This window comes from Balaenoptera ricei, chromosome 9 (genome assembly GCF_028023285.1).
Source record: "Balaenoptera ricei isolate mBalRic1 chromosome 9, mBalRic1.hap2, whole genome shotgun sequence".
NCBI lineage: Eukaryota > Metazoa > Chordata > Mammalia > Artiodactyla > Balaenopteridae > Balaenoptera > Balaenoptera ricei.
In genome coordinates, this window is record NC_082647.1 from 18,822,383 (window position 1) to 18,835,936 (window position 13,554).

The 13,554-nt window shown below is 42.6% G+C and overlaps 1 long non-coding RNA gene across 1 annotated transcript in view; it reads left to right on the forward strand.

Annotated features, from left to right (window-relative positions):
* Positions 1 to 1,238: 1,238 nt before the first annotated feature.
* Positions 1,239 to 13,554, forward strand: part of LOC132371786 (uncharacterized) — a 28,811-nt gene continuing 16,495 nt past the window's right edge. The window contains exon 1 of the long non-coding RNA XR_009504969.1: positions 1,239 to 1,418. This is a non-coding gene — a long non-coding RNA (uncharacterized LOC132371786). The remainder of the gene's footprint in view (positions 1,419 to 13,554) is intronic.

Below are 13,554 nucleotides of genomic sequence, written 5' to 3' on the forward strand. Positions count from 1 at the left end.
TCCACTGTCAACATGCCCTATCACTTAGCCTCTGTGAGCCCTTGGTTTCTTCATATGAAAAATAACAATGCTGTGGTGATTCTCAGCAGAGAGAAGGGGCTGCCTGCCAGAACAACTTGGAAGGGTATTCTTGTCTCTTGGGAAAAAAAACTTCAAAGTCATTCTGACATACCCACCATCCAGTACTAAATGGCCATGAAGGGTCCCTAACAGATCTAACATGTAGTCTGGAGAACCAGCTCTGCAACAGTAACCTGTGTTAAAGCTTGAAAATGTGGCTATCTAAAGGCTTGATACAGAGTGAACCTACGCGTTTGAAGGAATGAATCTAATGACCTTGGACATGGACCCAAAATTGCCCCATCCAGCTGAATGTGCATGCCAGACTTTGACCAGCAGAGGGCAGCACATACCTACATACCTGGCTTTCCAGACAAATCTAACACAAAACTGGCCCTCAGGTATTGTTTCTGGGGAGAGACAAACTAGCTTTAACGAAGCCTACTTGGGTGTATCAATTAAAAGCCATTTAGAACACAATCTGGAACTCAAGCCCAGGTCCAGAGCTAGACCAAGGCCATTTTCAGAACCGGGAAAATCTTGTCTTTGAATCCTCACCACCTCCTGTTTTGTCCCTCTTTTGCTTCTCAAAGTATGGTTGGGGGCCTGGCAGCATCAGCCTGAACTAGGAGTTTGTCAGAAATGCAGAATTTCAGGCCCCACCCCAGATCCACCGAGTCAGGTTCTGCATTTTCACAAGATTCCCAGGTGATTTGCGTTCACATGGAAGTTTGAAAAACACTAGGGTAAACACCCCTTCTCTGCATACACCCCCCCACCCAGAAAGCCACCCTGTTCCCAGACCCCAGCCTCCCTCCCCACCCTCACCCACACACCCTACGACACCACAGAGGCTTTCCTGCTGGTTTCAGGCTGGAAGAGGGCCGGTGGTGTGGCCTGGAGTGAACAGCTGTGAGATTCCCTCTTCAGGACCTCAGAGTGTTTCCACCCATCCAGCTACGTTTGTCTTTAGGTAACTGCTGAGCAGGGGAACGCTGGGGCCAGATCCCCAAAGACACTGAAAGCCTGTCCACAGCCCACAGTCCAGAGCTGGTTTGCATAAATACAGAAATAAATGGCTTATGAGTCCAAAATGATTCCTTTGTGTATTACCATTTGGAACTTTATTCCTTAAAATAGTGGAAAGAAACAAGCCAGCCCCCTTTTCTTCCTTATGTCACCACAGGGAGCATGTCTCACACCTTGTGCTTTTCCTCCCCAGTTGCTCAGTGCATCTTTGAGGAAGGAGCTCTGTCCGGAAAGTTCCTCTCCCTGTCCAAAGCCTACGTTCTGGCAGAGAAGTTGCCATTAGCTTGCTGTGGAGGAGAAAGCAAACGGAAGCAAATTCCTTTTGGGGGGTGAGTACTTGTCAGGAGCTTCTTCGGGGGAGATTTGTCTTTCTGCAGAATAAGGGGTTTTAAGTTGTAGCCTCATAGTTATTTTGGTGAGAGAGTGTTTCCCCAGGACTGTCAGATGGGTCCTTGGAGATGGGTGCCCGGCCCCGGGAATGTGGGAGAGGCCCTTTGGGAAGAACGGCTGTCACCGTGGGAGCTGCTGCTGATACTGTGTGAATGCAGGGCGCTGGCCTGGGAAGAGCTCGGCCTCTCCGAGGGCAGTGTGGGATGGAGGATGCCCCCACAGGTGCGAGACCTCTGTGCTCAGATAACAGAGGCAGGGCCTGCTGACACCTCCCCAGGCATCTTCCCCTCATTCCTCTTAGCCCTGCCTTTAGTCTGTGCCTTCCTTTCCTCTCCCTTTAGGGGGGATATGGGGGGGGCAGAGGGGGTAGAAAAAGAATACAAGACAGGAAGAAAGCCACCGTATGAATTCCCGAATTCCCTTCCTTCAGGAAGCACGAGCAGGAGAAGGGGAGGAACTGATAACAGGCCTGCTCCAGGCCCAGACTTGGAGGTATCTGTGAAATAGGAGCACTTTCTTCCTTCCTCCCTCCCTTCCTCCCTTCCCTCCTTCCTTCCCTCCCTTCTGTGTCCCTGTTCCCTCACGCTGGGCACTTTCTTCCCTGTTTCCTCTACACTAAGAAGCAATTATAACATGAACTCATCCTGTCAACAGGGCATGCCTTCGTGTGTCGTTTTCCCCAATCCCTCCTCCCTACAACTCACTGAGTGTTCCAGGTCTCTCAAGCCCAGACCCACGGGTGCTCTGCTCTTTTCTTCGTAATCAAACCCATTGGAAATGTTTTCACCTTGAGCCATAAATGATCCATGGATCCTCGAGCTATATCTTTCCAGCTATTTGCATTTAAAAGCCTGGAGCTGATGGGACTTCCCTGGTGGTCCAGTGATTGGGACTCCGGGCTTCCACTGCAGGGGGCGGTGGGGAGGAGGGGAGGTTTGATCCCTGGTCGGGGAACTAAGATCCCACCTGCCAAGCAGCACAGCCAAAAATTAAAAAAAAAAAAAAAAAAAAAAGCCTGGAGCTGAGTTGAAATCTTGAGAGTGAATTGGTAGAGAAGGTCTGAGAGGTGAGGCAGGTCTGTTATTCCATCTGCAGAGAAGGCTGGATTCCAAGGGAGAGTATATGGGGAGGGGGCGCTGAGTACGTCACTCATCTCAAGGGTATTTGCCTCTTCCTATGGCCCCTGCTTTTGAATTTTCCCACCTGGAAAAGGGCTGGACCTAAGGTAGGCATTTAACCAATATTTCAAATGAAAAATAAAATGGAATATATAGTGGCAACAAAACTATAGTCACGGTGGTGATGATGAGTTCTTGGGTAAATAATGTCTATTGAAAAAACTGACGTCGTGAACACTGAATTACTGATATGACATCAGAGATGGTTGATGTGCCTTGCCATCAACATAGCAACCCTGGCCATTGAACCTCTGAGTCTAACAAGATTTGTCAGGGTAAACACATTACTTGTAAACAATCAGAGAAAAGTTGAGAAAGCTAGTTTTAGAGTTTGTGATATTCAGTACTGTGTTCCATGACATGTGGAAGGCCCTGCACCCCCGTGACAAACCCATGGCCTTTGCTTCTGTGACTCACACTGACGCCTTTGCATGGTCTTGCACAGCCCCTAACATGACTGCAGCTCTTCTGTGCAGGCCCAGGGCCTTGTGTTCTTTGCTCCCCCGCAGAGGGCCTGGGACAGGGCCTCACATAGAGTAAGTGCAGTCCTTGGGGAATGAATGGGCCCAGAGTCTTCTGCTTCCTGGGTGAGGATAGAAAACAGCCTGTGAGGGCTTCCCTGGTGGCGCAGTGGTTGAGAATCTGCCTGCCAGTGCAGGGGACACGGGTTCCAGCCGCGGTCTGGGAAGATCCCACATGCCGCGGAGCAACTAAGCCCGTGCACCACAACTACTGAGCCTGTGCTCTAGAGCCCATGAGCCACAACTACTGAGCCCACATGCCACAACTACTGAGCCCATGTGCCACAACTACTGAAGCCCGTGTGCCACAACTACTGAGCCCACGTGCCTAGAGCCCGCGCACCGCAATAAAGAGCAGCCCCCGCTCTCAGCAACTAGAGAAAACCCGCGTGCAGGAGGGAAGACCCAATGCAGCCAAAAATTAGATAAATGAATAAAATAAAATTTTTAAAAAATTTTTAAAGAAAAAGAAAACGGCCTGTGTAGGGTGGAAAAATGCCTATGAGCAGGGGAGGAGGAGGCATCACTGGGCGGCCCCAGGGTGTTCAAGCCACCTGTCGGCTTTGAGGTCAGAGACTGCCTGGGCCACGGTGGTGACAGTCCTATACCATTGGTGAGATCCCCAGTGACACCTGTCTTCGCCTTCCCTACCTGGCAAGGGTCTCTCGTCCGCTAGGTATAGACACCATGTCTCCTCCCCTGTGAGGCCCTTCCTGACCGCTCCGGGCAGCACCCAGGAGTCAATCACTAAATCCTTTGTGCTTCCTCAGCATTTTGCTCAGATCACCTGAACTTTGCTAAGTGTGTCAGCTTTAGCCTCTTCCACTAGTCTGAAGCGTCCTAAGAGCAGGAGCCACGCAGTTACGTTCTCTCAGCTCAGCGCTCATTCCGATGAAGACAGTCAACGTTATCTGATGGGTAAATGAACGAATTAAGAACTGAATAGATACAGTTTCCATGGTGGGCACAGTGGGAAAGAGACCGGGGACACCTTTCCAGATGATCTTTAAAGGCTTTACAGAAGGAAACTGGGGAGATGCTGGCAAGGCACATAACGGATCATTCTTCAACCGCAGAAGCGCTTGAGGTAGATACAACCTGTGCTTTTTAGTAAAATCTGTGCCCCTTTATGGACACAGGCTGGGTCTGAATTTCTGTTCTACATCTCCATGGCTCTCCTACTCGCTCTGACTTTCATCACATTCATCTCCGGGGTCAGACCTAGTACACCACGTTCAAAGTCATGTTCATAGGTAGGCACAGCACATCATGTATAAGAGCAGCTCTGCTTCCCTTACCAGCGCCTACCTCCAAGTAGATGCACCCAGACCAGTTATCAGTTCTTCAGAGAGAGACAGAGTGACCTGTGGCTAGGAGCTGACTTAGGACCAGACCTTTCCTGGATGACTCTGCCTTGTTACCGGTGTTACCCAGTGTTGGCTGGGTGTGAGAGCCCTCTTGGGAGGCGCATTTACCTGCAACCAGGCTAGAGGCTGAAGCTCTCATTGCCAGAATGCAAGATGCTGAGCAGGCCTTTCTGATAGGAACTTCAGGACACCCCTAGAAGTGCCTGATGGCCAGCTCCCAGGGAAAGACAAGTTGGACTAGGGAGACACTGTCCCCAAAGAGATTGATGTGTTTTATTCATGGGGGATTGTTTGAGGTGTAGAATAAAGGTTCAAAGCTTGAGCCGAAGCCGGCTCTGAGTGATAAGGGCACAGGGAAGAGGAAGTGTCCTCCCCAGCAGCCCTCTGCAGCCCACCGAGTCTGCTCCTCGGGTCAGGGTAGGCCCAATCTGAGAGGCCTGAACATAGTTTCTTATTATCCAAAAACTGATATAGGTTAACAGAAAAGAGTTGAGAAATGAAAACAGTCCTGTGTCTACTGTAGAATAAAGAAGCAGCTAAACCCTGCTCCCTCAGAAGAGTAAGCAAATAATCAATGCAGGGTGTTTCTGTAATTCTAGCATCTCTCTTCAGCATATAATCACATAAATTATATGAGCAAAACTAGATGAGGGCTTGGAGTAGAAATCGCTTTATCCTTATAGTAACACCATGAAAATTGTTATCAGTGCAACTAAGCTGGGTCTTGGGAATTATTATAGATATTATTATTAGAGATCATTAAATGCAGTGGGATCCTGAGAAAGCATGATCTGCACCTGTGGGGACCCAGGTAAATGCTGAGGGGGCCTCAAGAGCCTCTGCATGGTGTTATGATCCATTTGCTGGATAAAGCCATGAGGGGACATTTTGGAACCAATAGTCAGGTGTGAAAAGAGAAGGAAAGACCAGGCCTCACTTTTGAGGGGCAGTGTATGGGGAGGGCAGGGAACTTTCCTGGGGTAGAAGCAAGTTGAGGTGTCAAGGCTTAGGGACGCTGACTCGATTATGTATTCAAAGCATGACTGGGGTGGGAGAAATGTACTCTCGGGTTGTCCTCCATCTGGACCAGCAAAACTAACTCCAACTATTAGAAGAGATGTGCTTGTCTGACACTGAGGGATGAACTAAAGAAAAATCATTTTAATAAACTAAAAGGGGGACTTCCCTGGCAGTCCAGCAGTTAAGACTCTGAGCTCCCAGTGTAGGGGGCACGGGTTCGATCCCTGGTTGGGGAACTAAGATCCCACATGCCAATCCAGCATGCCACGCGGCATGGCCAAAAAAAAAGACACTAGAAGGGAAAGCCCAATAAGAATTTTAGCGATGGCAGGAAGAAGACCCTTGGTGAGCATGGCCATAGAGTGACCTGGTCAACACAATGATGACGACTTTGGAAGGAAGGACACTGGAAGGGAAAGTAGGCCCACAACTGCTGAAGTCCCAAGCAGTGGAACCACAGCAACACTGTGTGGAAAAGAACACCCCACACAGAAGGTGAGCACATGTCCAGCATAAGAAAGTCAGCAGAGCCAGGGACTGACCTAGAACTCCCAGCCAAACAGAGAACACCAAGAATCCTGGGGACGTTGGGAGAGACGCCAGGGTACTTGTCATAGGTGGGATCTGAATCTGAGAAAGTTTTTGTTTAATCTTAAAGGACAAGTTGTCCCCACCAAGCAGGAAGACTTGAGGACATAGAAGTATTAGCCACTATGACTATTATAGATACTATGGTTGTAAGGCATAACTGCCACAGGATTTCAGAGGTGTAAATTTAGCTGCTCACTTCTCTCTAGGCTTAGTTTGATCATCTGTAGCTCAATGAGTTTGACCGGACAATATCTGTTTCCTTCCAACTCTAATGGATTATGATGCTTAGAGTTTGGAAAGGAAGGAAACTCAGTAAAATTGGATCCAATGAAAAAAACATGGCAAGAGGCAGCAAAGGAAAGGTGAGCTTAAACTTCTTAAATAAATATGATAAGGTCACTTGTCAGGAATAATTCTTATTAAGGTGTCCAAACTATCTCTGCCTGGGACCATGGAGAGTTCCTGATCACAGGACATTCAGGGTTTTTTGTTTTTTTTTTTTAATTTTATTTATTTATTTATTTTTGGCTGCATTGGATCTTTGTTGCTGCGCGCAGGCTTTCTCTAGTTGCGGTGAGCTGGGGCTGCTCTTCGTTGCGGTGCACGGGCTTCTCATTGCGGTGGCTTCTCTTGTTGCGGAGCATAGGCTCTAGGCATGTGGGCTTCAGTAGTTGTGGCAGGCGGGCTGAGTAGTTGTGGCTCAAGGGCTCAGTAGTTGCGGCTCGAAGGCTCTAGAGCGCAGGCTCAGTAGTTGTGGTGCACAGGCTTAGTTGCTCCACGGCATGTGGGATCTTCCCGGACCAGGGATCGAACCTGTGTCCCCTGCATTGGCAGGCAGATTCTTAACCACTGCACCACCAGGGAAGTCCCAGGACTTTCAGTTTTAAAATCGGGAAAGTCCCAGGTAAACCAAGATGAATTAGCCACCCTACTTAGGACCACAGATGCCCCCAAAATAATATTGCGTGGAGTAAACATAGGAATGAGAACTAGGTACTTTAATACAAATAAATTGGAATTTGATAATGAAGGATGTGTGTTCTTGTAAGAAAGCACACTTAATAGAAAGATAACACTGCACTAAAGAAGGAAAAAGCACACCTGAACAACAAATCTATGACCCTCAGAGAATATTTGGGTGTGAAAATAAAAGGAGAAAGAAATAGATATTGTATTATTCAGGGAGCATGCTTCCAAAAGCCCAGCCAGGCATATAATATGTATGATAGTTTACCAAGGCAAATCAAGAGCTTAAACAAACCCTAAGATTATTAGGCAAATTTAAACAATTATAAGAGTAAATGACTTTCTGTTTTGAGTTGAAGGAAGAGGAGAGTAGGGTTTACTTATTTTGTCTGGGGATCAGGAAAGTTGTTTTTCATGGGCTATTGCTGAGAGAGTATTACATTCCAAGTTCAGAATGGCACTGCTGGGACCTTCAACTTTTAGATTGCACATCTGAGGCATAAAGTTGTTTGTTGTGTACTATGTTTGGTATAAGTTTGTCTCACTGTTTCTCTACTAAGAACTCTTTTTAAATGCAGTTTGTTACTGTAGCACTTTTTACAACGAAACTCTACTTGAACAGTTCCAAACTGTACATACTGTATGAAGCTTCTCCTCTCAATGGGTTTCTTATTTCTATGAGGAATTTCATATCTTGCAGTGTCATGTAAATAAATGTTCTTGGATTGGAAGAATCAATATTGTGAAAATGACTATACTACCCAAAGCAATCTACAGATTCAATGCAATCCCTATCAAAGTGCCAATGGCATTTTTTACAGAACTAGAACAAAAAGTCTTAAAATTTGTATGGAGACACAAAAGACCCCAAATAGCCAAAGCAGCCTTGAAGGAAAAAAACGGAGCTGGAGGAATCAGACTCCCTGACTTCAGACTATAGTACAAAGCTACAGTAATCAAGACAATGTGGTACTGGCACAAAAACAGAAATATAGATCAATGGAAAAGGATAGAAAGCCCAGAGATAAATTCACACACCTATGGTCAACTAATCTATGACAAAGGAGGCAAGGATATACAATGGAGAAAAGACAGTCTCTTCAAGCACTTCAAGGTGCTGGGAAAACTGGACAGCTACATGTAAAAGAATGAAATTAGAACACTCCCTAACACCATACACAAAAATAAACTCAAAATGGATTAGAGACCTAAATGTAAGACCAGACACTATAAAACTCTTAGAGGAAAACATAGGAAGAACACTCTTTGACATAAATCACAGCAAGAGATTTTTCGATCCACCTCCTAGAGTAATGGAAATAAAAACAAAAATAAACAAATGGGACCTAATGAAACTTCAAAGCTTTTGCACAGCAAAGGAAACCATAAACAAGACGAAAAGACAACCTTCAGAATGGGAGAAAATATTTGCAAATGAATCAACGGACAAAGGATTAATCTCCAAAATATATAAACAGCTCATGCAGCTCAATATTAAGAAAACAAACAACCCAATCCAAAAATGGGCAGAAGACCTAAATAGACATTTCTCCAAAGAAGACATACAGATGGCCAAGAAGCACATGAAAAGCTGTTCAACATCACTAATTATTAGAGAAATGCAAATCAAAACTACAGTGAGGTATCACCTCACACCAGTTAGAATGAGCATCATCAGAAAATCTACAAACAACAAATGCTGGAGAGGGTGTGGAGAAAAGGGAGCCCTCTTGCACTGTTGGTGGGAATGTAAATTGATACAGCCACTATGGAGAACAGTATGGAGGTTCCTTAAAGAACTAAAAATAGAATTACCACATGACCCAGCAATCCCACTACTGGGCATATATCCAGAGAAAACCATAATTCAAAAAGAAACATGCACCCCAATGTTCATTGCAGCACTATTTACAATAGCCAGGTCATGGAAGCAACCTAAATGCCCATCAACAGACGAATGGATAAAGAAGATGTGGTACATATATACAATGGAATATTACTCAGCCATAAAAAGGAACGAAATTGGGTCATTTGTTGAGCCGTGGATGGATCTATAGACTGTCATACAGAGTGAAGTAAGTCAGAAAGAGAAAAACAAATATCGTATATTAACGCATATATATGGAACCTAGAAAAATGGTACAGATGAACCAGTTTGCAGAGCAGAAATTGAGACACAGATGTAGAGAACAAACGTATGGACACCAAGCAGGGAAAACGGCGGGGGGAGTGGGGATGGTGGTGTGCTGAATTGGGCGATTGGGATTGACATGTATACAGTGATGTGTATAAAATTGATTACTAATAAGAACCTGCTGTATAAAAAAAATTTAAAAATAAGATTAAATTCCATCCTTTTCTTTACTTAAAAAAAAAAAAAAAGGGGAGTAAGGCATTGCCCCATGTCCTCACCACCCCAGCTCCTTCCCTACTGCCTCCTGTCATGTGGGGTTGGTTTGAGCTCCTTTGGAGGAAGAGGTTAGATGTAAACATTGAAGAAGTTGCTTTGGTGAGAAACTTTGTAAGACTTAGGGCTCAAACAGTGGTGCTTCAGCACCCAAGTGGCAAAGTACAAGACAAAGTGGGCAGAGAACTTCCTCCCCACTTCAGTGTGGAACCCAGTTTCACGCTGGCTCCCTGAGAACTGGCAGCTTTGGGACCCTTAGGAGATGGCAAACTCCCCAAGGACATTGATACATCAGCAGTGAGCAGTGAGATGCCCTCAGGGGACTCTATGAAAAGTGTCATTAAGAATATACATAGGAGGGGCTTCCCTGGTGGTGCAGTGGTTGAGAGTCTGCCTGCCGATGCAGGCGACACGGGTTCGAGCCCTGGTCTGGGACGATCCCACATGCCACAGAACAGCTAGGCCCATGAGCCACAACTGCTGAGCCTGCGCGTCTGGAGCCTGTGCTCCGCAACAAGAGAGGCCATGATAGTGAGAGGCCCGCGCACCGCGATGAAGAGTGGCCCCCGCTTGCCGCAATTGGAGAGAGCCCTCGCACAGAGGCGAAGACCCAACACAGCCAAAAATAAATAAATAAATAAATAAATAATAAAATTTAAAAAAAAAAGAATATACATAGGAAAATGATTCAGTTATACATACATATGTGTGATGGCCATTACGACTGGTGTGTACCACACTATCTTAATTACTGTGTAATAAGTCTTAAAACCAGTTAATGTTAATCCTCCAACTTTATTCTTTTTCAAAGCTGTTTGGCCATTCTATGTCCTTCCATGTGAATGTGAGACTCAGTTTGTAAATTTCTATCAGTTTGTCAAAAAACCTGATGGGATTTTGATTGACATTGTATTAAACCCAGACATCAATTTGAGGAGAAATGATATCTTCAGAATATGAGTCTTCTAACCAATGGATACAGTTTATGAGTCTTCTAACCAATGGATATAGTTTATCTCTCCATTTATTTAGAACTTCTTTAATTTCTCTGAGCAATGTTCTGTCATTTTCAATTTGTATCTTGTACATCTTTTGTCAGTTTGGTCCCTAAGTCATTCATATTTTTGTTAGTTTGCTGATAGTTTTATTCAGGAATGGATGTTGGATTTTTTCAAATGTGTTTCCTAAGACTATTGATACGATTGTGTATTTATTTCTTTTTTAGTTTATTGATGTGGTAAGTTAACTGATTTTCAAATGCTAAAGCAACTTTGCAGTCCTGGTATAACCCAATTTGGTCATGGGGTTTTATCCTTTTTATGTATTGTTGAATTTTATTTGTTACAATTTTGTTCAGAATTTTTGTATCCATTATCTTGAGCAATATTGGTCTGTAGTTTTTTTTTTTTTTTTTCCTGTAATATCTTTGACTAGTTTTGGTATCAAAATAAAGCTGGCTTCATAAAATGAGTTGGGAAGTATTCTCTTCTTCAGTTTTCTGAATGAATTTGTGTAAAGTGGATATTATTTTTTCCTTAAATGTTTGGTGAAATTCATCAATGGACCTGGAGGGTTTTTTGGCAGAGAGAGGTAGATTCAATTTCCTTAATAAATATGGGGCTATTCAGGTAACTATATCTTCTTGTGTGAGATTTGAGAGTTTGCTCCTTTTTCAGAATTTGTTCATTTTATCTAAATCATCGTATTTATTGTCAAAATATTGTTCATAATACACTATTACCTTTTAATATCTGTAGAATGTGTGGTGGTATCACATCTCTCCTTCCTGATATTGGTAATCTGTGTCTTCTCTCTCTCTCTCTTTTTTTAAACCTGATTAATCTGGCTAGAGATTAAGCAATCTTATTGATCTACGTTAAAAAAAAACATATTTTGGATTCATTGATTTTCTCTATTATTTTTCTGTAATCCATTTAATTTATTTCTGCTCTGACCTTTATTATTTACTTTCTTCTCACCTCAAGTTTCAGGGTTTGTTTTTTCCCCTAGTTTTACATGGTAGAAATTAAGTTTATTAGTTTGAAACCTTTATTCTGTTTAATATAGGTATTAGCCTTTTAAATTTCCTTCCTAAGTACTGCTTTAACAGGATCCTATAAATTTTAGTATGGTATGTTTTCATTTTCATTCAGTTCTAAATACCTTCTAATTTACCTTTGATTTCTTCTTTAACCCATGAGTTATTTAGAAATGCATTATTTAGTTTCCAAATATTTATTTGAGGTTTCTCCAGAGATATTTCTGTTTTCTTTCTTCCTTTCTTTCTTCCTTCCTCCCTCCCTCCCTCCGTTCTTTCCTTCCTTCCTTTCTTCTTTCTTTCTTTCTTTTTCTCCCCCTCTCTCTCTTTCCTTCCTTCCTTCCTTTCTTTCTGCACGCTCATGGGATGTATTTTGCCAGTTAAATAATACATCACCTTTGTGTCTGTATCAGATGGAATATAAGTATATTTTAACTGACAAATAATACAATATTATGGCATCTACTATAGGTTTGCGGGACTGGTTATGTTGTGAGGGTTTTTTTTAATTTAAAAATTTTTTTTAATTGAATGAAAGATTCTTTAAATTCTATAGTGCTTCACAATTTTCAAAAGTTTCACATACATGATTCCATAAAATCCCATAATAACCCTTTTTCCCCCTACACCTATGTTGTCCCTCCCCCTCCCCTTGCCCCACTGGTAACCACTAGTTTGTTCTCTATATCTGTGAGTGCACTTTTTTGTTTTATTCACTAGTTTTTTGTATTTTTAAGATTCCACATATAAGTGATACCATCTGATATTTGTCTTTCTCTGTCTGACTTATTTCACTTAGCATAATACCCTCCAGGTTCATCCATGTTGCTGCAAATGACAAATTTTCATTCCTTTTTATGGCTGAGTAATATTCCATTGTATATATATGCCATATCTTCTTTATCCATTCATGTGTTGAAGGACATTTATGTTGCTTCCATACCATGGCAATTGTAAATACTGCTGCTATGAACATTGGGGTACATGTATTTTTTCGAATTGGTGTTTTTGTTTCTTTTGGATATATGCTCAGGAGTAGAATTGCTGGGGCATATGGTAGTTACTATTTTTAGTTTTGTTGAGAAACCTCCATACTTTTTTCCACAGTAGCTGCATTCCCACCAACAATGTAGGAGAGCTCCCTTTTCTCCACATCCTCACCAACATTTATTATTTGCATCCTTTTTGATGATAGCCATTCTGACAGGTGTGAGGTGATATCTCATTGTGGTTTTTGTTTGCATTTCCCTGATGAGCAGCAATGTTGAGCATCTTTTCATGAGCCTGCTTAATTCTGGTTTGGTCATAGAACATACTTTGTATGACTTGAATACTTCTAAATTTATTGAGACCTGTTTTATGGACAAGATTACTGTTTATCTTGGTAAATATTCCATATGCATTTTAAAAGAATATATATTCTCCTGTTGTTGGGTGGGGTATTCTATAAATTTTTATTTGATCAAGTTGATCGTGTTGTTCAAGTTTTATATATCCTTACTGATTTTCTGACTACTTGTTCTATCAGTTATTACAAAAGGAATATTGAAATCTCTAATAGTTGCAGATTTGTTTACTTTTCTTTTCAGTTCTATCAGTTTTTGCTGCACATATTTTAAAGGTCTATTATTGGGTACATAAAAGTTCAGTGTTGTTATACCTTCCTGATTAATTGACCTCTTTATCATTATGAAATAACCTTCTTTATCCATGAAATATCATCTGCTCTGAAGGTAAGTTTGTTTGATGTTAATATAGTCCCTCAAGCTTTCTTTTGATTAGTGTTAGCATGGAATATAATTCTCACCCTTTTTCTTTTCACCTAATTGCTTCCTTATAATTAAAATGCTTCTTATAAACAGCATATAGCTGTATTGTGCTTTTTATCCAATCTGATGATCTTTGCCTTTTAATAGGGGTGTTTAGACCATTTTCATTTAATGTGATTATTGAGGTAGTTAGGTTTAAATCTGTTACATTGCTATTT